The sequence below is a fragment of the Drosophila guanche genome, unplaced genomic scaffold (genome assembly GCF_900245975.1).
Source record: "Drosophila guanche unplaced genomic scaffold, DGUA_6, whole genome shotgun sequence".
Taxonomy (NCBI): domain Eukaryota; kingdom Metazoa; phylum Arthropoda; class Insecta; order Diptera; family Drosophilidae; genus Drosophila; species Drosophila guanche.
In genome coordinates, this window is record NW_022995753.1 from 2,484,654 (window position 1) to 2,511,444 (window position 26,791).

The 26,791-nt window shown below is 41.1% G+C and overlaps 1 protein-coding gene across 1 annotated transcript in view; it reads left to right on the forward strand.

Annotated features, from left to right (window-relative positions):
* Positions 1–645: 645 nt before the first annotated feature.
* Positions 646–26,791, forward strand: part of LOC117588322 (box A-binding factor) — an 86,805-nt gene continuing 60,659 nt past the window's right edge. Inside the window, exons 1-2 of the mRNA XM_034279519.1 lie at positions 646–1,399; positions 6,447–6,613. The gene's annotated coding sequence lies outside the window, so the exon portion shown is untranslated. The remainder of the gene's footprint in view (positions 1,400–6,446; positions 6,614–26,791) is intronic.

Below are 26,791 nucleotides of genomic sequence, written 5' to 3' on the forward strand. Positions count from 1 at the left end.
ATTCGAACTAAAGCAACATCCATCCATCGAACACACCGATGTTGCGCATTCTTGTGTGCAAAGGGTATTACCACAACGAGGTGGTGATTGGCAGCATGACAGCAACATTCTGAGTGTTGCTGAACGCTACCTTACTTTGTCGTGCGAACACACGCTGTTCATAAACTTATGGAACATGGAATACCATTGGAAAATTATATTTTACCAAATTGGGGAAACATACAGATGCGTGTGTCGGACAAACGTCTCTGGCCCCTGGAGTACACATGTGTATATATTCTCTTTATGTAAAAACATATATACACATACGCATGGTGTTGCATTTTATGCCATATCCAGTATCCCAGAGTTATGTCAAGAATAGGTCTTTCCGAGAAATATATATAACCATATTCGTGTCTTCGGACAAATATGTTGAAACTTCATATTAAAAGAATAGGGTACACCTGCCTACATGCCTAGCCCGATAACTTCCCAAGAACTCATACTTGAACGCAGAACTGAGCTGTCGAACCACGACTCGAACATCTGGGCCTGGCAGCACACGGTAAAGTGTGTCTAGCAACACCAAAAGATCCAACCACCGTGTTTGATCAACAAAACAAAGCAGTATGTTAAAAAGAAGGGTGAGCCCAGCCTGTCCATGCTTAGCATTTTCTGGACCATTTTGACTGTTGTCCATACCTCTCTTTTTCATCAGCAGCGTGTGCTTGTTGCCGCACAACATGTGTCCGGGCACCAGCAACATCTGAGGGCGGGCGCATTTGAAAGAACGGCCTTGCCGCCCCAATGTATCTCACAAATCTCACAAATTTTTCGGGAAGGAAACAACGTGTCGAATTTTTTTCTGAATTCAGAAAACTCGTCGTGAATTTCTCGTGGCTGTTGCTGCCTCTTACTCGTGGAAGTGTGCGTGTGCGCGCGCGTTTGTGTGTGTGCGTGTGTAAAGGAGAAATTATTTTAAAACCGGTTCTCTTTCCTTTGAAAATTGTCCGTATTTTTTTTTTGTATCGAAAACCCAAACAAAATTTATAATAATTTGAAAAGAGTTTGTGCGTTTTTATCAGGAGGAAAGGTAGACCGCTCACTCACACCACTCCATTCGATTCGATCGCTTCGAAAAAACGCCGCGAAAACAACAACAAAATATAGCATTTATTTTTTTTATTGTGCTCCTGCGAAAAAAATCCCATCAAAAAGAGTGTAAAAGTGTTCCAAAGAAAAATCCAAGAATATAGAGAGCCAAAATCGAAAGCTAAGATCAAAGCCAAAAGGAAAAATATTAAAAGTGCAAGAAAGAGCAGAGGCGTAAAAGAAGTCAAAAAAAGTGTGCAAGAAATACGAGAAACAAAACAAAAAAGTTGCAAATCTTACCGAATTTTTCGAGGAAGGAAAAAAGGTAGGAGAACACAAAACATAAGAAGAAGTAGATGGAAGAACGAAACAGTAACCGTAATATTGCTTTTGTATTGTGTTGCTTTGTGTGTGTGTGTGTGTGTGTTGTGCCATTCACTTGCATTTTGCGCCAGCAAGCGAGTGAGTGAGAGAGAAGCAGATGCAGATCTCTGCCTGGCGGCTGCTACCTGCTCTATGCCAGTGTGTGTTTGTGTGTGTGTTTGTATTGTGCAGATCAAGCTGCTGCTTCTCTGCCTCTCTGCATTGCAGTGGCTCCGTTAGGGTACGGTACCCTTTTTCTGAGAGCGAAGGGCATAACCATTTCGGTCAGCGGTTTGGGTCGAAGAAAAGGACGGTATATCGCATGTTTTTATGTTTCATCGAGAGTTTTCTGCAGTTTTCGAACATTTCTCATAGGCATCTGCCAACTTTTTAAATTCAAATTGACATGACTGATTTTTCATAGGGTATCCCGCAATGCTTGGTTCCTGTTTTGCTATTCTCTCTGCCAATCTGCCTCTATATGGCTGAGAGGCAAATGATTTTAGTTTTAGCTTCTAGCGCGCCAAGTGCCTGACATTTAAATGATGGTGGGGGGACTGGTGCATTCAAGGCACGGGGGCAGGGGCTTGTGGCAGGTTAAGTGCCAGTCAATGTGTTGCATAAGAGAGACAGCCTGAGTAGGGGAGGAGGGAGAAGGGTATAATGAGCCACAAGCGCCAATTCGAATGCCAATTAAGCGGAAATCCAAATAGAAAATGTCCAGTTTTTTGTAAGCAAACTAAGGAAAAAATTGTATGAATTTCGCAGAAGAGCAAGAATAGAATAAGGGGAATCCGAGGAGTGTACATACATACGTACATATGTCATGTATCTTCTTTCTCTGTCTCTCTCTCTCTTTATGAACACAAAAGCAAGAGATAAGCCGTTGTAATAAATTATAAAATGTTTAAAATTTAGTTGAAGGGATCTAACTAGCTTAACATAAACAGTAATCAAGAAGATGTTGCTCACTCTCTCTCTCTCTCCTTCTCTCTCACTCTCTCTCTTTGTCTCAATCGTTCGGGAGGAAACGAAACGGGCAGAAATGTTCCCAAAGAATGCCGTAAAAACAATAAAGGCAAAACAAAGCAGATATAAACAGAACGGTAAAACCACAAAAAAAAAAGAGAAGAAGCTGTGGGAGTTGTAGAGCGAGATAAGAGGAGGAGGGATCTATGGGAAGAAGAATGTGGATTGTGGATTCCCGGAAGAAATTGGAAATCAGTTTGGGAGCAACAGAGAGAGAAAAATATGGATACATAGGCAGGAAATCTTAGAGACGGGAAACATATGGAATGAAATGATGCGAAGCAGAAGTAGAGATGGAGAGACTTGAGAGAGTGTTTCCTCAAGGAAATATATTACAAGATTATGGTAATGGGTAACATTGAAAATACATCAAACAATTAGAAGATAGTAGGTATAGTAGATAAAAAAGACAACAAATGAAGGAAAGACGCGCACGAATACGAATACGGAAACAGTAAGAAGTGAGACAAATAAAAGAGACTTTTAAACACACAAATGTTTAATTATCTAAAATATAATCAAAGCGAACTCGAGAACATGAAATGATTAAAGAATTCAAAGATTAAGATGAGGAAATTGCGACAAAAACATAAAGAAATAGTAACTCTAGAGATAAGAACTGCAAAAATACATAAAGAGATGTACGAAATACAAATGTATGAAATACGGACAAAAAATTTAAGAAATATGGATATTTCACACAAAACTGATCCTTCTACTCCATCCAACAAATTTTCCTCAAATACTTTAAACATTGAAACCGTTACCAACCGCAAAAAAAGAAAGATTCTGGAATGCAATCTGAAACAGTTTTTTATTCGATTGAGTTTTTCCCTTCAGAGAATTCACCCCCCTTTTCACGCAGTCGAAAGAAGTTTTGAAGTCGTTTTTCTGTCATTCAGACTGTCTTCAAAAATGAGCATTATTTCATCCAGAAAGATGATTTCCCTGTGACATTTGTAGCGCTGCTTTCCAGTGTAGTTTTCTTAAAATTGTTTGTTCTCAGAGAAAAAAGTTGATGACAAGTCTCTCCGCTTTTACCCCACTCTCCATCTATTATGTTTAGTGGGGAGGGGGTGCGTGGGAGGTCAAGTGGTTTTGACCGTGAATGTGCACAAAACAAAAAATGAAAGAAGATAAGAGTTGGGAGAGAAGAAACAATTGTCATGTGAGAAAAAAAGCAGAACCATGAAAAAACGATTTTATAGAATTAATTTGTAGAAAAATGTTGTGTATTGTGCGGAAAATGGGGAACGAGAGTGAGAAGAGGGTGGGTGGCCAAACCAATTAGCCAGAATTTTCCAGTTTTCGTATCGTATTTGTTGTTTAAAAGCTTAACAAACGATTTGAATTGAGAAGTAAGAGTTCCGCCCTGCATCAATCCATGTTCGGAAATTTAATACCTCCCTAGCTCCAGCCTTTTTTTTTGCTTTTTTTCACTCAATTAAAAAGGTAAACTTTCATGGAAACTGCACGAATTAAATGGAGATACAAAAGGGTATAACAAGTTTAAATAGTGATAGAAAATTAGCTAGAAACAAAAAGGGGAAATAAATGAGAGAGCTGGAGGGTAAGTCTCCACCATAAATCACGGGGCTTACTTTTTGGAATAATTTTGAATGTTTTTCCTCTACGATGTTCCATAAGTAAAGCTCTTTTTTTTGTCATAAAGTGTCTCATTTTTCCTCCACGGTTTCTTAAGTAAATGGGGAAAATTAAAGAATTTAATTTTCAAAATTGTTTAATTTATTCAACATAAATTCATCTGGAGAATTTTCTACTCTGTTTCTTCTAATTTTTCTGTATAAAATACCATAAAATAAATCCCCAAAAACTCCCAAATATTATTCGAAACGGAAAATGGATTAAAAAACAGTTTAAATTTAAACATTTTCAATTTTGCATACCATTCCAAGAACCAGAAATATTTCAATCAAATGAAAATCCAAATAAAAATGTTCTTTCATCTTTCATGGCCCCTTTCCCCCCTTAGTTTTGCGTCTTAAAATGTTATGACTCCTCAAATTAAATTGCAAAAAATAAAGAACCAAATCAAAACGCAAATCGATGGCTAAAATGTTGGAATATTTGTTGTTGAGGAAGATAAGGGAAGCGGGGTTCCCTCTGCGTGACATTTAGCGGCCCCCCCCCCCCCCCCCCACTCCAGTCACTCCACCATGACTTCGCGTAATGTCATTCCACACGAAATCTTAAATCTCAGCAGAAAAAAAAGAAGCCAAACAGACAGCTGAACAAAACCAAAAGAATGAAAAAAAAAAAACATCAGCAAAAAATTCTTAGCCCTGAGACCAGAAAAAAACAAGAAAAAAAAGAGGCGACGGCAAAAATTTTTGGTAATTCGGAGCGTTTAATCATTTAAAAAGCATCTTTGTAAAAAAAGTAGCGGGTGCAGGGACTTTGATGATGGCGGGATGGTGAGGCAGTCATCACCGGAACAAAAGAGAGAAAAGAAAGAAAGAGAAGAAACTTTTTGTTGTATTTTGCGGATAAAACAGTCAAAAGTTGTCGCAGCACTTGATGGAGGAAAAGAGGGACGTAGGGTGGAATGCCACTAAATAATACTTGGAGGGGCAGTGGGAATACTTATACCTCGGGGTGGAAGGAGAAATATTACTTGGTGTTTTGGCAAGGAAATAATATAAATAATTCAGGAAATTCAATCTTTGCTGGTGGCGTCAGTTTTACCTCATGCAAAAAGAAGCCCTACCACCTCCTCCTCTGATCAAGTCTTCCCTTTTTTGTTCTCTCTTGTCTTGCAGTCTTTTCCTTTTCTCTCACCTTTCTGCACAATCTGCCTCTGCCTCTCTCCACTTTTAATCCCTTAACAATAACGAAAAATTGAGGTCAAAATAAAGACAAAAAACTGCAAATTCCGGGTATAAATTATCTGCTATAAAATGCTCATTAAAATGTTTTATTCGTGTGGAAAGAAATTGGAAACGAAAGAAAAACAAGGCAATATTTAACCCTTATATGCAAATAATACGAATTGAATATACCCTGGAAAATTAACTGTTTAAACGGAATTTTTAGAATGAAAATCAAGCCACGATTCCTAAGCTACGCCCTCTTGCTTCCTCTCGTAGCCTTCCTATCTTTCCTACAATCTGCCCTCTACTCTCCTTCTTGTTCCCTTTCTGTCTCGCCCCCTTCCAGAATATTGCCTCTGCCAGCGGCGGCCGAAAAGTTACAATAACTTTTGCCACAGTTTAAGTTGGCAGCCGTATCTTTTGTGTGCGGCGGAGTATCGTTTGCTTTCTTGCTTCTTATTTTTTTTCTGCTTGGCCTGGCCAAAGGAGGTGGACTTTGGCGGTGGGCGTGCTGCAAGTGGCAAGTGGCAAGGGCGGTGTCAGTGTCATTGCTACTCGAATGCATTTTAATTCGATTGAGTATCTTTTTCGCCGTCTCTTTTCGAAGGGAGGCGACGTACAGTTATTTTCATGTGGCATTGAGGGAGTGTATGCGGCTAAATGAAGACTTTGGATCCAGATTTTGTTGGTAAAAATGCAGGGCCATAATTGTATTATGTTGAAAAAAAGCAAATGTCGAAAATAAATTCTGGAAATTTTTGCAACGTGCAAACAATTTATTGAAAGGTCCCATCTATTTTCATCCTGAGTCAGAAATTGTAATTCAATTAAGATTTGAGATACGAATGAAGAATAAATAACCAAAAGAGGCAGGACTGGTTTTGCCAATCGGAAAAGTGTTAATTTCCTAAGGTATAAAACCGCGTTAAATGTTTATGAATACTCATGGTCGGTGAATCATAGACTAAAGTACCGAAAAAGAGCTTAAGCGGGGGGAAAAAAGAAACAGAAAACGCCAAAGAAAACGGGCAAATGGAATGAAAGTCCATGGCTCTGTTAGAGTTTCATGGGTCCCTAAATATAAATATGTATTTATTATTTATTTAGTTTTTAATTTGTATAAAAATGGCTCTTCTCTTCATTTTGCAGCTAGAACTTTTGAGACGACACAACTTTTGAGGTGCAGAAAAAAGTACATTTTTAAGGATGCGCATCGGTTGGATGCAGCCAAGTCCTTAGAGAAGATTGAGGCGCAATTTAAAAAGAAGAAAGCTCAAAGCAGTAAAAAGAAGCAACGCAAACAAACTGAATTCAAGGTAAGTTAATGGCCGGCCCACCTGTTGCCTCTAGAGGAATCTGACGACCCCTGACACCCGCTCCCACCACCCCTTACATGTGTATGTATCTCTCTCTCTCCCTCTCTTCTAAAAGTATTTTTAGTCAAAATTGAGCGTCAAAGTTAACGCTTTCGTCTTGTCTATACATTTCAAGCCACATCCTCCTGCCGCCCTGTTTCCCTGCCATCATAGATTCAGATACAACCAAAGCCTATCCTACTCCTGTTCAATGCTTTCCCCTCTTCCCCGTCTACACAGCCTGTTTCCCCGTTGCTTTTGTTTGCTTTTGTATCTTTAAGAAACTTTCTCTCTCTCTCCACTATTTTCTATTGTTCTTTGGGCTTTCCGTGTGGGGTCTTCCACCAGTTTTCTGTGGGGTGGGGATGTCCTTAAGTTTTTCGGGGTTTTGCTACGGTTTTTTGAAGCTTTTACTTTTGCTTAGTCTTTTGTAGGGTTTCCCTCTGGTTATCGCAAGGTTTCGCCTCTTTTGCAATTTTACAGCTGGAAGAACTTGCGAAATGGCAAACTCTTCTACGCTTTCCTTTTCATTTTGTTTCTGTTTTTGTTTCTATTCTTTTGGATACTATCAACATTTTTGTTGTTTGCTTATTTTGCTCTTATCTAGAATTGTTTGCCCCTTGCCATTGCTTTTCCTGCATTTAGCATTTACCTGTGGAAAACGAGATGTTTGTGTTTCCCAGTTGTTATAAGGAAAACCCTTTAGCGTGAATGAAGGGACAATGTTGTGTGGAACATAACTAAAGTGCCTTCAATGGCATCCAATTTGTGTGTTTGATGTTCATGACAAAGTGGAACGTAAGCTGCGCTCTCTCCTGTCTTCTCTCCAGCTGCGAAGAGTGTCCCCGAAGAGATTATCCGAAAAAAGTTCATGAACAGCCACCCGAATTGTGCGGAAGGGAGAGCCGACCCTCCGTTATGATCTGCTTATTGCATGCGCCTCCCTCTCTCATCCAAACACTTTAGCAGCAAACAGTCAGCTCTTCGCCTGCTGTCTCCAGCTGACTCCTTCCCACATTCATTCTTCACCTGCACACACAGTCACACATCGCTCTCTCTCTCTCTCTCTCTCTCTCGCTCTGTCGATCTCTTCACGTGAACAAACGGTCAACGATTGCCTTTCCTCCTTACCATTCGATTCCATTCCTATCCATTTCCAAAGCATTCCCCTGCCCATTCCACTTGCACAAACAGCCACATACAATTACCCCTTCTCCCTCTAAAGCGTTACCTGTACATATGGCATGTTCTAGCACGCATATTCTTCTCCTTCCCCTGCCCTAACTCGCACCGCACCGCTCCACTCATCCATCCATCGATGGCATCGAAGAACCATTGAAATTTAAATCAATTTGATTCTGATTAGCCACACACGGAGTTTGTTTTTTTTTTCACCTCCTCGTTTATTGTTGTTCTTTGGAACCTTTTTTTTTTTGTTACCTCTACCTCCTCCCCCTCCTCAACTAACGTCGACGCAGCTACGCACCTCTCCTCGCCTCTCTCTTTCGCGCACAACTCTTTCCATGCCGAAGCCCTTCCAGCCGCCCCAACCTTCTTCACCGCCCACCCACAACTCTTGAGCAAAAATTCACACTACTTTTGTTTTGTTTTTCTTTTACCCCGTGTACAGTTGTTGTATTTTGTCGCCATGGGTTTTGGAGCATGGAGTTGTTTCTTTTTTTTTGAGTCTTTCATTCCTTGCTTTACTACCGTTTCAATGCGATGCCGATAATGTTGTTGTTCATGATTTTGGGTTTGTCTTTTCTGTTGTGCCTCCAAAAACTAGTTAATAAATTAGTTTTTTATTATTGGAGATAAACCCCCAACCAGAACAGGTTCTTTGCCACTTTAAACGAAGACAGAAGAAAGGGCGGAGGGATACCAAGAGAGAGAGAGAGAGAGAGAGAAGGCAACGAATGTGCGTGCGTGTGTGTGAGTGTGGGCACACACGCAGGTTCTTCTTGAAGAAGCAGCAGCAGAGCAGAAGAAACGCGACTCGAAAAACTAAGGAAGAATTCGTTCACAGTTCTTTCGCCTAAGGGAACCTGTTTCTTCGAGCGAGAAATAAAGAGAGGGCAAAACAGGCACAAAGAGAGAGAGAGAGAGAGGAAGACAAAGAAGCAGTGAGAGAAGGAGAAAAAGAGAGGATCGGATTCACATCAATTCCCTGCGAGTATCCCGGTCTCTCTTTCCTTGGGTTTCCTCGATGTTTTTACTTCAGTCGATATTTTTTTAACACTTTTTTAAATACCTTAATTAGAGAAAAAATTAAAGAAACATAAATTAAAATAAACTAAACGGTAATCCATAGTATAATCACTGTTTTCAACGCTGTTTTCGTGCTGTTTTGCCTTCAAATCAATTAAATCAACGGGTAAATGCATAATGAACACCTATTACATCCAGTTTTGGCTTCCTTTCAGGCACTTCTTCTCCTCCTTATGCTTCTACTCCTCCTTCTGCATTTGTTCTCAAAACAAATTATAAACAAACATAGAGGAGGAAGAACAAGCAGAGAGAACGAGTACGATTATGAGGAGTAGAATGAGGCCCCTGCCAATGAATATCCCATTTATGCATATTTATGCGCGCGTGTGTGTATGCCACTCGTAAAACTACTACGAGAATCGCCTCAAGTAGGAGCAGCAGCAGAAGGAGTAGAAATATAAGTAGCAGGAATAGGAGCGCCGGAGTTTATGCCCAACAAAATCGAAAGAAGCGAGTAAATATATGCACATACATACGAATATGTATATGTACATGACTATCTAAATTTAACAAATATCATTTACAAATGTATGTACATACGGGCTTTAGTATTACATATTATTATTCCATTCCAACGCCATCATCATCATCCGTTGCGCTCTGTTTGCCATACACTTTATTTCATCTACTTCATCTCTCCTTTCCTGCCCACTCTCTTCTCCCACTTACCACTTACATACATACTTTCCCCCACTTTTCAGCCTTTCCGTTGACTCTTCTTTTATTTTTGTGTTTGTGTTTGTGTTTTCCGCTGTTTATGCGCCGTGTCTAATGACAGTTTTTGTGGTCATTATTTGAAATGAATACTCCAAGTATATTCCTGACTACATAGAAACATGTGTAATAAATACATATATCTGCGGGGGGTGGCACATGGGGCTGATGGGGGAGTGGTACATTTTTGGCAATTAAATGTTTAGGCCATAAATTAGATGTGGGGACATAAAAATCCAAACAACATCAAAAGAATCGAAAGATTGGCACTAGCAAAACAACAGAAATTCACAGAGGGTTTTAGCATTTCAATGATAAATACGCTCATGAGGGTGTAGTCCAAATTTCTGAATGTATTTTCACCACTTCAGACCATCTTTCCTAATTATATTTCTTCTTTCATATATATATTTAATTTCTTGCCTCGGTTTACCACTGAATATTGCACCCGTTTCCTGTTTAAGCATAAATCAACACCTTAATCCACGCAATATTCGAACCCCTTCAGTCATTTGATTTACATTTTAATTCACAATCAGACCAGAACATTTGTTTTCGCTCTTTCTTGGGCATAAATGTTTGTTTTTATTTGCAAATTTCGTTGGAAAAGTCTGCCACTTGATCCATGCGAATCTGAGAATCCCCAAAGACGAATGTCTAGACGATTGTGCCCCCGACCACTCAGTCCTATGCGTGTGCGAGCGAGTGTGAGTATTCGTGTCTGGTCAGGGAGCATTTCCATGGATGCCACATGTAAATCAATGCATTATTTTCCCACGTCCAAAAAGCCAACAACAAAAAAACCAAAAAAAAAAAAAAAAAACTCATTTATCAGCGACTGAGGCGGCGCGGCGGCATTTCAACAACAAAACAGCGTCGGCCCACACAGAATCAGTAACCGTATCGTATCGATGAGGTGGAGAATGAAGAGAGAGAGAGAGAGAGAGGAATTGGAATATTTGAACCAGAAATGAGCAGCATCATCATTTATATGTGCGAGCAGACGACCGAGGGGCTCCGCGAGAGCCCCACCATAAACCATGGACGAAACAATCGATGGCTTGCTGATGGATGATTATATGAGTGGGTGTAGAGAAGGGATTGGGTAGGAATAAAGCATATTCTTGGTACTAAAGGCTGGAGGAGACATTGAAGAACAGCTGTTAAAAACTATTGAAAATTAATCGCTTCTGATTCAGATTTGCACTCGACACGCTCACACTGCCACTTGGAAGTCATTCGTACACCTATTGGCCAGCATTCGCACTCATTTATGCAGCCATTCACCCACTCATTCGACCATTCACACTCTCTTGTCTGGATTTTGGGGAAAACCAAGAGAAAAGAGTGGCTCCCAGTGTGGGGCAAGTTCAGTTTTTGGTTTACAAATCGAATGGAAAAATGATGGGACCCAATGCATAACCCGAAGAGCCAATGTTAATGAAAGGGATTTGCCCGAGTCCTCCGAGTCCTTGCCTGTCCAAAACAATGATACGATACTTGCCACATGCCACATGGAACATGCCACCCCCCATTCATAATTCGATATAGATTTCACCTTCTAAACCCCCTCGCTACCATAGAGTAGACTCCTTTGGGCTCCCATTGCCCCTCTTTCTATTTTCTACACCACCAACCGAAAAAAAAGTCTGTAAAAAGTATTTTGTGCAACGTTTTTGGCCACATTTTAGCTTCATTTATCACAAATTCATTTATCATTTGTCCCCCCTCCCCACGACACCACACACACACACACACACACATACACACAAATCACTGTCCGCTACCCCTCCTCCAGCATTGCTTCCTGTTTTCCGTTGGCGATTTTTCGTTTGTTTTCTTTTTGGCGCCCAAAACGAAATTTTTATCGGGGGAGACGACGACTGTTCCTGGTCTGTTGCTTTATCATTTTTCTTCGTCTGCTTTCAGTTTTACCCTCAACCCTACCCCTCCCTTTGTTCTCCTGGCATTTCCTACAGCTTGGCTCCTCCTGGAACCTATTATCTCCACTTTCTATCTTTATTTTTGGTGGAAAAAAGCTTAGGTTTTGAGAGAGGTTCAAAGGTGAATGCGCGAGTTCCTTCTACATTTCTTCCTACAATCTTTCTGCTAGCTGGAAGCATAAGACACCCTGCAATTGGCAATATCTCGATATTTAAATCTGAAAAAATTAACACAAGAATTTTCATGTAATGTCCTGGCCCCCAGCTGCCTTTTACTGTCCCTTCTACCGCACCACACAGAAGGCAGGGGTTTCCGCTAAGGCAAAGGTCAGGGCAAAACGAAAACTCTCCTTCTAGCAAAAAAATCCTGACAACGAAGTGAAAATCAAGTTTCCCACCTAATGATGAAAAATTTCCGGTTTTCATGGAAGAACAAAAAACCGAAAAATATAAAAAAAATAGAACAGAAAATATTAAGCTACATGTTGAGAAGATTTTTCGATGGATTTTTGCGTGTTTATGTCTGAAAAAGAAGCAAAAAGAGAGCAGAAAAACATAATAATTACATTTTTATGGCACATTTTGTGATATTTGGTCTAGTGACTAACACCCATTCGGGTCACTGATACTCAAATAAACACCCAAACCAAACCAGTCACACATTCACACACATAAACACATGCAGGCCACACCCACACCCACAGCCACAGCCATATCCATATCCCACACCCACTTACAGACCGCAACACTCATTTAAAAGTTAATTAGTTAACCATTACAGAGGCAACGAAGGCTGTGCTACCCTGGCAAAGGCATCAGTAATTCAGTTTTTTTCATTAAAAATATGTAATAAAAAGGTTTACCTGTTAGAAATAGCTTTTGAAAAATCGGACTCCTTGCACGTAAAAATCTACGTGTTTCCGTTTCGCGTGAAAATTCCATAAAATCTGTATAAGTTACAGAGTAGCAGGCAGGCAGACACTCGACAATTATTCTTGAGACTTGGGGAAAGCAATTTTTGCTCAGCGATCCGATTCCGCGATTCCCTCGAAAAGGGGAGCGCTGTGTAGGTGGCGGGGTACGGCTGGAGCCTTTTGTTGCGCATGCGTTAAGCGTTTGACGGCGCATTTAGAGACGTCCAACGGTCATTAGAGGGCTAAGCAGGAGGTGGGGACAAAGAGAGAATTCTGGAATTTTAAGTGCTTTTTTTTTTTGCGCGCTCAGGTGTTTTTGGGCCGAAACGAAACGAACTTTGGGGCTAAACAGAGAGAGCGGAGGAGCAGTGTGGAACTGTTAAAAATCCATGCAGGTAAATGGCTATTAAATAAACGGTGTAATCCCCACCTACCTTCCTCTCCCTTCCTCGCTAACATTCATTTGTTTTTAGCGAAATTCATTTTCGTGGAACTGTCCGCTCGGATCGCATTTCATGCGGAGGATTTCATGGACTGGAACAGTCTTTGAAATTTTACATTCGACAAGGGAACAGAATTGACTCGTTCGCACGAGTGTACCCACAAGTGCAGTGCATTCATTTTTAATACATTTTCTGTTCATGTGATTCATTTGCAATTTCGTAAAGAAATATATTTAAATATTTGCAAAATATTTACTGCAAAAAGAGCAAGAAAATATATGAAATATTGCCTGGAGAGACTAGTTTCCACAGCATCCCTCTTCTCGCGCTCTCGTCATGTGTGTGTATGTAGAAGGCTGCGACTATATGATTTTCCAACTTGTCTACTTAATCCATGTACCACAAAGGGGCGAGAAAGAGGCGCCCGCACTCCCCCCCCACTACATGGTAGCAGTAAAAATATCTGAAAAATAGCAAAGGAGGCAAAGGAGTTGCACTATTTATCGTATGCCGAGGGTCATTCATTTTAATATGCTCTGAGGAGTGGAGCCACCATCCCCGCTCCCCCAACCCACCCCATCTACCCTGTGAGGGAACCCTAAGCGGCGGCGTCTCTGATTATTTGCATAAATTAATTACAAAAACGTTTTTGCTCCTGCCGGCCCCCCAAAACGCGGCGTCCCCTCAGTTGTGCGTATCAACCAGATAGGGTGGTGGGGGTGGGTGGGTGGGTGTGTAGTGAGAGGGTTGGTTGCAGGGGGTGTTGCATGGGGCACACGCACATGAGATTTTACGAAGGTAAACTTTTTTAATTATGAAAATTAAGTGCAGCGACGACAACGCGGGGGCCACACAGCACAAATGGAGATATAGACGTGTGGGGGGGGGTGTAAAAATGAGAGCTGTCGCCCCCTACTTTACGATTGTCGTGTGTGTGCTTCGCACCGTGGCAACCCTGTGCAACCCTGGGCAACCCCCCCCCCCCATGCTTTTATTTACTAATTGGATCCCACACAGATTTGTGTGTAAATATATTCGAAAACAAAAAAATGCCGAAAAAAATGAAGTGAATCATTCATTAATTGGCAGCTGGTGGATGAATCATTCACAAAGTACATAAGCGCGAGCAGTTTGAGTTCAAGAAATACTCAAAAGAAAATGTTGATCAACAATTATGGATGGCATAACCGGTTCCTAACCGGTTCCTAACCGGTTCATCAGTCTTTCACTAATTTTAAACATTTTCCAAATGCTAATAACAATCGTTTGTTCCCAACTTTTGGCATGCCACATTCTTGGTTTTTGTATTACTTTTTGGTTATTTCTGTCGACCAGGCTAAGATACAATGACTTTTGGCTTGAGGCCGCAGCTCGAAGGACCCTCGCGCAGAAATTGTCAAACAAAAGCTAAAGCTCCCAGCTCCAGCAGGAGCTGGGGGCATGGCCTAATGACTTGTACCCGCCAGTCACACTGCGAGTCACAGTTTTCCCCCCATTTCCCAGGCACGGGAGTGCCTTTTGTGACGCGCTGCGGTGCTGTGCGAGTGTTCTGCAGTCTGCTCTCAATCAAAGTAAGGCCGGGCCCAAAAAAGAGGAGGAAGAACTACCAAAAAAAAAAAAAAAAAAAAAAAATGGGGACCCTTCAGTAAAAAGTGGGAAATGGGGGAAAAAGTACGAGTTGAAATGGCAGCGGGAACAGCGAGAGTTCCGAGAGTGCCGAGAGTTCGAAGAGTTCGGAGAGTGTACCAGAGTGTTTCGTAGAGTTCAGATGAGAGTTACGACAAAAAGATGAGAAAGAAGTATTTGTGAACAAAAAAAAAAAAAAGTAAACTAGGGAAAAAAAGTCCCACTGCGGTTGTTGGCCCTCTTTTATGCGCACGAGGTCCGTGGCGGGGGAGGGTTGGCTCCGCGTACTTTTGGTATGGTGAGGGGGTGGTCTGCTTTATGGCTTTTTCAGCCGGTTGCTTTGCAGTTTTCAGCGGCGTTATTTGGAAACGATTTTTAAACGTTTACAACTAAATTACCGATTAAAACTGAATTAATTAACACTCGAGGAAATATTCAAATCAGATTTATAAATTTTTATTCACGGCCGACACAATCACTTCTTCATAAACTGAGAAAGGTTTCTATAATCGAAATATTTGACCATTAGTCACCGTTTCGAAACACACACAAAAGAGCATTCGATCATCGACACAACAAAATTGTGGCATCACCTCAGCCCCTCTCTGTGCAGCATGACTTTCTGCTGCACGCTGAGGAGTAGAAAGGAACCGTGGCGAGGGCTGTGCTGCTGTTGGTGTCCCCCTCGCAGCGCCAAAAAAAAGGGGTTATTGCCCGACACGGAGCTACCCTACAAAATAAATAACAAAACAAAACAAAAAAAAGAAGCAGCCAGCCAGAGAGAAAGGGGAACAACAGCAGAAGGAAACTCCATGCCATGCCGCTCTGTGCCACTGCCTCGCCACATTCTGTGGCATGGCACTGACTCACTTCTCGAGTACTCAAAAGTGTGTTGCACCCGCAAAAATAGCAAAAAAAAAAAAGAAAGAATATTTTAGTATATAAAATGGTAGAAGAGCGAAAATCAAGGATGGGGATTAAGCATTAAGGGGAAACAACTAGGGGAGATATGCTCTTTATAAAGAGATGTAGATACAGAGATACAGTGACTGGCAGATGCAGACCAAAGCGTCAGGCGTCAGTGGGCACTCCATATTTCATTTCCGCCTTGGGGCGGAGGCTCGAGAGTCCCTCTGTCTCTCTCAAGAAAGAAAGTAGCTTCTTCGGCTGCGACAAATGTAGCGGCTTTGGTCACTTTTTTAACTACAAAATGTATGCTGTTTCCCCTCGAATCGCCCAAAGTGTTTAGTCATCTTTTTCACACATTTCACACAAAATCTTTATCCACTTTTCAATCATTTTGTGCCTCCTTCGTCCTTCGGGCAACCTTGTGGCATGCCCAAATGTGTGCATCTAATTTGTATGTACATGTGGCTGTCGCTGTTATTTCTGCCTCCACTGACGTGGTATTGGGCTACTTCGAGCGACTACCTGAAACCACGTTTTAGGCAAAAATATCGAATGACAGTAACCGCTCAACCGCTTAAGTGGCTCGATGCCTCGATTGAAATTTGAGGCAGGAACCGCGGGGCCGCGGGGCACACAAAAAAAAACATCAAATGTCAAGCAGCCGACAAAACAAAAACGCAAGAAAGAAAGAAAGACTGAAAAGAAAGGGAGAAATACGAAGCGAGAAAAGAGAGAAGGAGAGGAGCAACTTTTGTTAGAAAAAAAAACGTGTTCCCTGTAATCAAATATCAATGAAAAGGAGGTAAAATCCTGAGAGCAAGGACTCTTTTCACCTTCGCGCGTTTCAACTCAAAACTTTGCTTTCGGGCTAATTCCGTGGTCGGGGGTTTTTTTTTTTAGGGCTAATTAAGCTTCGGTGGGTAGGGCAAAACTAGTGTCAAAAAGCCAAAGACCCCGAAGGGAGTTTTTTTTGTCTCCTAAAGAGAAGGAGAAAACTTCACAAAGAAAGTCGACCAGACGAGGAGCAACTGAAGCAGGAAACGGATTCGGATTACTTCCAGATGGTGGCTCGAACAGAGACGGATGTGGAAAGCCTGCATCCAAAAAAACGATGATTAAAAATCACTTTCTAGAATTATACGAATATTATGCTGGAAAAAGTAAGCGATGGAAAATGTCATAAATCGCAACTGCTCGGTGGCTTGTTTAGTCTAAAGTCACTGCACAAAAAGTGCTAAATTTGTGACCCAACTGCATGTAAATGTAAAGAGGAGGCAAGCGCACTGAAGCAAGGTGGCAAGGTGGCAAGGTGCTGCAGTGAAGCAAGGTGGCAAGGTGCTGCAGCAGAGGTTAACCAAATAAACAAGAAGCAGTCTTGCAACCTGGAAAGCGAAAAACTGGCAACAGCAGGAGCAAGAAAGGAAAGCAGAAACTTCCTCAGAAAATCAATAAAAAATTCTCCAAATAAATACAAATTTTGCAATATTCTTTTTTTGCGTAAAAAACTATACAAAATATAGACGACAATGGAAAAATTTGGAAGGAAACGTGAAGAAAAAAAAGAAATGGCGAGGAAAACCAGAAGGTACAAAAAACCGCATAAGGAAAAGTTGCAATTTTTGACACACTTAAAGATCCATTGGGGTATAGGATAAGGGTATTGTATGTATTTTTAAAGAAAATTAAGTTTTTAGGTTACATTTTGAGTATTTTATTTGGAAATATATGTACGGGAATATTTTGGGAGAGATTAATACGAGAAATAGGCTCGGTGCAATACTCGTCTGCACAGGTAGAGTAAAAGTTTGACGAAAAAGTGTCGAGCACGTCAACGATGATGAAATGCCAAAAGAAGAAGGAAGACTCAAAGAGTGGCCAGAAGGAGCAAAGGGAAATAAGCGTCACACCACACTAGAGTCAAGCATGAAATTGTAGAGGAGAAAGTGCATTCAGGAAGCAGCAGCAAAACCAAAAATAGAGAAAAATAAGAGGGAAACTGCCGGACAGTCTATGGACAGGGGGCGGCAGAGTTGCCCAGTGACATCAAAATGTAAATTTTCTACTAGGAACAAAAATAAAGAAAAAACTGAGAGTGTGAAAGAGTGGTGCAAAATAAAAGAGAGAGAGAGAGAGAGAGAGACAAATAAAGCAAAATGAAGTTTCACTGGAGAGAAGAGTGATGATTGGAGAGGGGGGCAGTAGGTCGCTGGAGGGGTGTGTGGTGAGGGGGTCAGGGGGTATGTTTAGTGTGCAAAAAAGTTTGCAATAAAAGTGCAACCGAAACGAAGAGAGAAACAGACTTCTTGATAAAGGGAGAAAGGGTATGGCAGAGAGCGAGGCAGAAACTAAATCATAAATGTACGATGGTCGGTCCTCCCACACGCCAAAAAGGACACCAAAACGAGAGTCCAAGCGAAAGGCCTGCCGCCTAGAGAGTACGCAGAGGGATAGGAGCCAGAGCACAAGGAGAGGGTGAAGCCTCGAGGAGTCGGTGGGAGTGGGCAGCAAAAAACTGTAGCATAGGAAATGAGTTTTCCCCAGTGGACAGTATGCCCTCGCCACCAGCAGGACAACGCTTAGAGATTTCATTTTGAAACTTTTTATTGGAGTTCTTAAATAAGCAAGCGCATCCATAAAGATATATATATTTAAACGATATAAATATTTAAGTTTGCTTACAAAATAAGGTACTAAAATATTTAGAAATGAATTCTTGAATCATTCAAAGTTATTTGTTTTGGGGCTATATTTGTACATCTTACTTACTTACTCTTTTATTTTAAAATTGATCACTCAATAGTCCTTCCCTTTCCCTGTTCCCTCTTCCCCTTCCCTCTTCCACCTCACTCGCGATCTCTGTGCTGTTTCATTTTAAATCCATTTGCCACTTGCCCCCAATTGAGTCACTTGCCATTCACCCAAAAATAAAATACTGGAAAAGACATCGAAACAAGAGGAGAAGACACATACAAAAAACAAAACGCAAACTGTCACGTGTGCTGTTGCTGTCTCTATATGTATCTGTGTATCTTTGCATCTCTGTTTTCTTGTGTAGTGTTTGATTTGCGCTTGATTTATGCGCTTTTTAACTTGCAAAGATTATACATTTGTTTAGCAATTAATTTTGGGATGACACTTGCGGCCCACAAAAATGAGGGTGACTCAAGAGTGTAGTGTGGGAAGCAGAGAGAGGGGGAGAGCTGGTCGAAGAAGGAGAGGGAGCCATGTAGATCATTAAGGCAGCAGCAACATTGCGGCATCTCTCGCCTACACGACCTGCAATATCTCTTGTGGACGGTGTGGGGGGGAGTTTCACTTTTGGCTGTCGCTTTTTCGCTTCTTCTCCTGCCTGCTGTCTCTGTGTTTTTATGTCTACTCCTCTTCCTCATACTTCTGGTTCTACTTCTACTTCTAGCTGCCTCCATCCCAAAAAACGTAACGAAGCGGCCAGGTGCTAATTAATTATCAGCGCTAATCATAGGGTAGCAGCAGGAGAATAAAAGGCTGATGGAAATTCTAGTAACCAAAATAAACAGTGGAAAATTTCGATGATTAACAAATGAATAGATTTGTATGCAGTAGTTCTCTTCATTTAATATATTTTTTATAAATGTTTCGTTTAAGAACATTTTAAAGGGCATCTGAGAGTTGCGCTTCGTTGTGTGTTTTCTTTCCCTCAGTTTAAATATTCTTTTGGTGAAAATGAATGGAAGGTGAAAGGTGTCTTCTTGGTCGAAGAACAGAAGGAGGAATGGTCGGCGAACGAAGAAGGAGAGAGAGAACGAGTGATAGAGCGAGGGGGGAGTGCTGCTACACCCATGGATGGATGCCGTTGCCGTTGCCGTTGCTGTTGCCGGTCGGGGTGCCGTCTATATGGGGCGTCGCGTCGCATCAAGTGCCGCACCTCATCAATTTTCGGTGTGCGGAAGTTGACTTAATTTTTTTCACTTTTCGACTTTTGGTTTCCATGATGGAATATGCCTTGTGGCAAGTGCGGCAGGTGTGCCAGCGACCCTTGACTGCTGGTTGCTGCTGGATCAAGGGGGAGCGTGTTTATCACACAGACTTTGTGTTTTATTTAATTAGAGGCGACTCAAAATACTGACAATTAGCGCACAAATAATTGTGATGTCTAAATGTGAATTAAACTATATAAAAACTATAAAATAAAATTGAATTAAAATAGTTATCGATTATTTATCGACGCATTTCTGCACCATCGATACGTTTTTTTTCTATCTCTTTTTTTATCGTTATCGTTATTTCTCTTGAATTGTTATTCTTCTTGCTTTAAGCTCGACTTTCCTAGTTTTTTCTTTTTGAGTTTTCTTTGACATTTTTGTCCTTACCCAAGTTTTTTACTCCCTCTCTGTGTTTTTGGCTCTTCCATCCATACATAATTAATTTCATAAAATAAATTATTTAATTGAAGTTCTTGTGTGACTTTTTAACAATAACAATTGCTGAAAATTGTGTTTGTCTTTTTGTTGTCGCAGCGAGGGGGAATGTGAAATGGAACGAAGAGTGGGCAGAAAAGAAAAATGCTATGGGGGGGTGTCAGGGAGTAACAAAAACTTTGCAATGGAATTTGTAAAGCTTTTAAGCTAATTAACACAAATATGGAAACATTTTAAAATGTTTTTCGTGCTAACAAGCGAAGAATGAAATAAAAGTTGGCTCTCTGAATTGTAGGAACATTTATCAAAATATTATTTTGAAATACAAGTGTAACAGCGCGATATTGGTTGGGCCTAAGAGCCACTTATAGTCGCTCGGCTATTGATGATGGTCACAAAAATATACACTTTATAGGGTCGGAAAATGCTTTAATAAGCATAATTTCTGGAAATGCTTAAACTCTCTTCAAAAACAAGCACTGAAAACTTTGTACATACCCTGTCCCCCTTCCAAAGTGTTTTGTGTGTATTTTCCTGAATACAATTTTCCTTCAGACTCTGTCTTCTGGCACAACTTTCCCTCTTTCCCTCTTTCCCTTCTGTACCATGACATTCCACCCGTTCTGGTTCTCAACAGCCCCTTCTGCCCATCTTCCCATCTTCCCATCATTTGTGCGTATTTATTTTTAAAGATTTTTGCATTTGCCAAATTGTTGGATTGAGTTAAGAATTGCGTTCTTCATTTTGGGGAGAATGGAGCTGTGCTGTGCCACTCTCCTTCAGCCTCCCAGTCTTTGTGCCGCTTTCCTCCGTCTCCTGCCCTTTTCCATGCCTGCTCCTTCTGGCTTTTTGGTGTGTGTGGCATTTAGTTTATTTATTTCACAGTTTTAGTGCTGCATCATCTTCATTTCCGGCCAAATACAAAAATGAGAGAACACAGAGACTTCCTAAACAGTTATAGAAAGAGAGAGAGAGGGTGAGTTTGAGGGGCGTAGCAATTGGTGGAGTTAGAGAAAGACGACCTCCCGCAAAACATTTTGTTTTTATGCGGCTGTTGCGTGTGTCGGTTGCATTAAGGAGGCGGCAGCTAGGCCCGCAAAGAGGAGAGGGGCTGGTCGCGAGTTAGCTTAACAGAGGCACAGGAAAAGAGGGATAAGTAGAGAAAAACAGACAGAGGAAGAGAGAGAGAGAGAGAGAGAGAGTGGAAGCGGTGACAAAGTAGCTGTGATTATGCCAAAAAAAAATAATAATAACAAATGTGTACTAGAAAATGTGAATTCGCTACACCGCACTACCCCTACCGTCGTCTACCCCTTGTCCCTCCACAATTATCATCATCATCATCATCATCATGAGACGTTTAATTGAAATGGCCAAACGCACGCCATGACCATAAAAACCATTTCAAGGTGCCGCATTAGTCGTCAGCCACAACGCCCCATTTGGGGACTAACAACAAAACACGGGAAATTAATGTTCAACCAAAGCTAAAACGAAGTTAACGATACCCTGTTAAGGGCAAACATAAACAAATGCACACACACACAGTTAAGTATAACACCAAGAAGGAGTTTATGGGAATAAATATCACCGAACATAAGAACCTTCCAAAACCTCTTCCGCAATTGAGTTTCCATAAATACTTCGAGTGATCCAATCATGAGTATTGTAGGACTTGTTACCCTGTTTACACTAGCAGAATAATGTTACCCTAATTGAAAGGACACATTCGTTTCGAAAGACTTGCTTAATCCTTTTAAAATTGTTGGATAAGTGCTCATTAAATACTAAAACAAAATTAAACCTATGCCCATCATCATTCCCTTCTTTAAGGGGTAAAAATCCCCATACTTATTGTGATGATGAGAGAGGGTGAGGCCACAAAAAGTTATCAAAATGAAGAGCACCAGCAGAGGAAACCGAAACAAAAATAAATGAAGAGGAAGTGGAAGTGGAAGTGGAAGCCCCAAGGGCAGAGGAATTTGCAGAAATGATGCAATTATAAACAATTTTTTTGTTTGATTTGATTAAAACCTTGTAGAGGGGGGCTGCAACCTACTATATCATCATAAAAAACAGACATCGCAGGCAATTTTCAAGGATTTATTTCTTGTGGGCTCTTTATGCATTTGATGACTGAAAATTACGAAAATTATGAGAAATACTTGAAAAAACAAATAAAGTGGAAAAAAAAAACGCACAGAAAGTGTGAAAATGAATGCGGTTTAGGGGAAAAAATATGAGAAAATGGAAAGTTGTTGTTCATATGTTTGGATGGAGAGATTATAATGCTTTTGCAGCCCATAATATATTTTGATTTGTATCAGAATTTGTGTTTGTTTTCAATGGCAACTCTCAGAAGAGAACTTCTCGAGTACAACCATAACTTTTGATTCATTGTCTTTATGTTCTACTTCCCTTCTTCTCGTTACTTCTTTATTTCTGTTTGCGATTACTTCTTCTTTTTGGCTTTTCTGCTACCCCACCCATCCACATCAATGCTGTTGCAATAAAATGCTGTTGACGCTGCAATGACGATTATGTGGCGCATTCCTTGTGGCTTTCGCACAAATTTCCAAGCGAAACTTTTCTGTGGGGACAGCAAGAAGCGACGCGAAAGGGGCACAGAGGGAGAGAGTGCTCCGGAGGAGAGGTGTGACAGGGTGGAATAGTTCGCGGAGGGTGTGGAGCACATGCAAAAGTTCGCTTTCAGCATATTTTTCTTTTTATTTTATTTTTTGTTTGGTAATGTTGGGGGGAATGTGTGGGGTGTAGGAAAATTCAATTAAACGGCAACAAACGATGACAGAGTCGGGAGAAGGAGGCGAAGCCAAGGCGTGGAAAGCGCGTCATGCATCAATCAATGGCAATCATCAATCATAAGTCGCCCAAACAATGTGTATATACGAAAAATATGATACGGGGGGAGATATGGATGGTATGGCAGGGAGTGCTGGAGGGGCTGGAGCATTTTCTATATGCTTTTTTGTTGTATATTCATATGGTCTAGGGCCCTGGCTATGGCGTTTGTTCTTCTTCTGGCGAGTCATCATCATCATTCCCATTCCCATGCCCATGCCCATCAATTTAGTTCAGGCTCTCACTCTGGCTCGGGCTCTGGCTCGGGCTCTGGCTCTGAAGTTCAAAGCAAATTGATTGCGAGAACCGCAGGGTGACACGAGGCACGGCTGCTTGCAAGGGGTTAAGGTTAACGGGGGGTGGTGAGAATGTGAGAAATTTCGACACCATGAAAGCCAATGTGACAATCGTTTTGGAATGGAATGTAAATAATTATTTTTGGAAATTTGCTTGCATATTTCTTGTTTATACTTTGACGGGGCCAGCGAGAGGTGACTCGGCTTAAGCTGCAATATTTGCCGGGTATTAAAATAAATTAAATTGGAAGCAAAACTAAAGTATGGGACTCACGAGAAGAGAGCTCTCGTTGGATGTTAGAGAGATAGCCATGGTGTGATGCGCTCTTCCTTCAAGTAAAGTTGATTTTCCTCCAAAATAAGTTATAATTTGTGCTTCTTCTCTTCTGTCCGGAAAGGGCATTGTTGGGTTAACCTCAATTATTTACTGATTTTTAACCCCATGCCATCCAACCAACCAACCAACCAACCATCCATCCATCCATCCATCCATCTATCCATTCATCCATGGGGTTTGGTTTTCTCGTTAATGATAATTCATTGATGTGTGTGGATTGGCAAACAAAATTGTTAATTCCTGATGATGATGTGGCCCCTTTTAACAAGAAATTCGTTAATATTACGTGTTGGAAATTTACAATTTGTTTATGTGGCCCCTTCCCCTTCTATCTCTTTGATTTTTCCACCGTCTATAATTTTGCGCTGACAAGGGGGCCGATGAGCGAATGGTTAATGAGGCGTAACACTGGCAAACATATAGTTAACATCCTCTATAGATTCGTGGACGCCTGAATTAACCATTGAGCTTCCAACACTCGCTCACTCGGTTCTCCTCTGGATTTTAATTGCTTTTTCGGATCGAAAATTGACGATTAGCAGCGCCACTGAAACGGAAGCAGTTTTGATAGGAACACACGTTCCACCACCTCTTTTGATGCCCATCTTTGACGAGTATATGGGAATTCCTCTGACCTCGTCAGAGGTAGAATAGAAAAATATTATTCTGAAACAAAATACTAAAATAATTAAAATAAAAGTTTGCTTTTTGCTTTGTTTTAGAGTTAATAAAATTGCATGTCAGAAGAGCAATTCAAAAGGTTAGCTCTCCATAAATTAAGATACTAATTTCGTGAAATGTTTTATTTTTCAATATTTGATTTTCTATTTTTCCACTCTTTTCAGGTATGTTCTGGTCCATGAAGTAAATGGTTTGTTAAATGACAAGAAGAAACTCAACGTAAGGTAGGAAATTGTTATTAAAAAGAAGGCGCAACGGGATTCCCTATAGAATATTGAGTTTTATATTTAAAGAAAATCTCGAGACAACGAAAAATATCAGTAGAAAATTGTATCGGTGAAACTCAAAGCGATGGCTGGCAGTGGGAAAGTGAAGCATAAGCACATTTCTTTGGAGCCAGCATTGGCATCCACTAAATTGGTGTTGAATTTGAAATTCCCCCGTTGACACTGGAAGCTAATAAAATCCTGAGCTCTCTCTTTCGCTCACACCTCTTGAAATTAGCTTCCCCGTAATCGCAGTCTCCGTTACACTAACCTTTCCATGGGACTTGCACTTATTTTTCGCACTTTTATCCCCTTCAAACATCAGCATTTTAGTCTTCCCCCCTTCGTTTTTGAGTGCCAAAAGCTGGTGGAACGGGACTGCGCCAGGGACTGGCTGCTATCATCAGTGTCCAAACGAGAAAGAAGAACGAGAGAATAAAGGAGAATGAAAAAGGCAGCAGCAGAAACGCATCTTTGTCGCTGCTTTACACCCATGCACACACACACACACACACACACACGCGCGTCTGTGCATGCATGTGCATGTCTGTGCGTGTTGTTGGGGCTTGGTCTCTCCTACTTCCCACCTCCCACCTCCGCCTCTTCCTCCACCTCCATGGCTTCCTTCTCACATCGTTTAGCTTTTGTTTGTTGGTTTGTTGCCCAGAAACCTCGCGGTTTTAATGTGTTTTTAATGTTATTTCCATGACATGCCGCCAACATTTAAACCTGGCCCCAAAAGGGGACGAGGAACGGTAGATGGGCTGGTGTAGAGGGGACCCGAACGGATACTGAAGTTGGAGCGAGACAAATGCATAGTTTTGTTGCACGTTTTTTGCATAGCTTTTGACTCACAAGAAATCGCTCTTTTCCTATGGATATACACTATCCAACGAGAAACGGAGAGCGACTTTAGTTGATCTTCTGTGCAAATTAAGCATAAACGAAAGGATACAGCACAACAACTATATTAGCATGGATTTCTAAAACAATCTAACAATGGGGAAAAAAGGAAGCACTTTCTTTTCTTTATTAAAGAACTGCTTTATAATTAAAAACTCCTTCAGATTTTATTTCTACGTTTTAAGTGTATATTTTTCTTCGTTTTCCTGGCCTTAGATTTTCTTTCTTGGATTTTGTCGTTTTTTCTTTTTTTTTCTGGGCTTTGTTATGTTTGTAGCCGCTTCCTGGGCTATCTCTCGCCCACATTTTGGACCCAGCGACGAGGACGACGACGTCTGAATGACTTTGGCACCAGTTCCAGTCCACACCCTGTACTCTCTCTGTCTCTCTCCCAGCTCTGATGCATTAATGTGATACTAGGAAATATTTTGCATATTTACTTTGAAAAATCTGTGGAAGAAGTAAGTTTTTCGTTTATGCAAAAGCCCTGCCCCCTGTCATTCCTCCTGCTGCCTGCTGCCTGCTGCCTGCTGCCACATGCCACAAAATGAGCAAAAATTTCAATCGAGAAACCAGAACTGGAAACAGTTTCAGATTCGAATTTATCATCTCTTCGATTTGCTGCTCATTTCCGGTGGAAGATTGTCAAATATTTCCCCCTTTTTTCCATATTGGACCACACACATCAAAGGCTGCTGCACAGCAAACAGTAGGATTTTCCATTTCAATTTTTGTATTTCTCTCTGTTTGTGGGAAAATCTGTTTAGCATTTGCCAATCTTCCGAGGGGATTTTCCAGCAGAAGAACTACCAAAAGGAAAAGAACACTGGTTTTGCCTTCGTTTTTTTTACAGGCAAAAAGTCTTGCAGCAAAAAGTTAATTGCGGACTTTGTGACGTAAGGAGAGAGAAAACTTGTTTTAGAATAATATCAAAAATGTTTGTGAACGATTTGTGAAAGAGTTTTATCAATAACACATTATATTTTAAAGGATTAATAATCAGGATTAATAGACAAACATACACGTATGTGTGTGTGTGTATTTGCTACATTTACCACTCGAAGTTTGTGTGAAAAATGTGTCAGGGAAACACGATCCTTTCCACGATCTCTCCTTTCATCCTTGGTGGGCGTTGCTTGTTGTAGAAATAAAGGAGGGAAAAGAGCAGAGAAATATCGACAGATGTTTTATGTCCCGTTCCGATCGTTTGATGGATCGATCTAAGACAGAGCAGGGCGGGGGCATAGGCTGTGCAGTGGCTTGTACCAATACCAAAATCAAACAGAACTGCCGACCAGTGCTCTAGTCCTTCGAATTTTGCGCAAGTTTGTTTCTTCAGTTCCTCATTTGGTCTTCCACTTGAGTCCCTCCTGCCATACATTTCCCTGTTGCGAATTGCCACTCCCCCGCAGGAGGCACCCTTCCGTGTTCCCTTTATTTTGTTTTGTAAGTTCCTTCTGCCACTTATCTGGTGGCCCTCGCTGTTCAGTTTGCCTGCCTATCTCTTGGATTGGATATTGTGAGCATCCTGTGCGTGCCGCCTCTGGTGCCCGCCTGCTGTTACACCTCCATCTCTTCCCCCA